The sequence below is a fragment of the Triticum aestivum genome, chromosome 5D (genome assembly GCF_018294505.1).
Source record: "Triticum aestivum cultivar Chinese Spring chromosome 5D, IWGSC CS RefSeq v2.1, whole genome shotgun sequence".
Lineage (NCBI taxonomy): Eukaryota > Viridiplantae > Streptophyta > Magnoliopsida > Poales > Poaceae > Triticum > Triticum aestivum.
The window spans coordinates 486,660,822-486,661,389 of NC_057808.1; positions in this window are offsets into that span (position 1 = coordinate 486,660,822).

Below are 568 nucleotides of genomic sequence, written 5' to 3' on the forward strand. Positions count from 1 at the left end.
ATTGATTAAAAACTCCGGTATTCATCATTGAAAATGTACAATTGTTGTGAACCTTTTAGTGCTCTGGCACCGGGCCGGCTGCCCGGGCACGCCCGGTGCCCGAGCACTGAAAAGTTCACAACAACTGTCCATTTTCTTCATATAAGTCTAATGAATACCGGAGCTTATAACGTATGGATTAGTGAACTATTTAAACAGGTCAAATTGTTTTTCCCTCGGCGAGGTGGGACTATTTTTTCAAAAAAAAAGTAGTTGCCATCTATGGCTACGGCATAGCCGTCGGCATAGGCCTCCTATCTATGCCGACGGCCTGGCCGTCGGCATAGAGCCACCCTTATCCACTCGATGGCCCTCTCGCTGTCAGGTGGGACCACTCCTATGCCGACGGCCTGGCCGTCGGCATAGGGCCACCTTATGCACTCCTCCCACTCCTCTGACTTGTGGACCCATCCTATGCCGACGGCCTGACCTTATCCACTCGCTGTTCATCCTCCTCCACCCATTCCCTCTCTGTCTCACCCCGACCCCAACCTCTCTCTCGACCCCGATAGCCGCCGCCACCCAACGC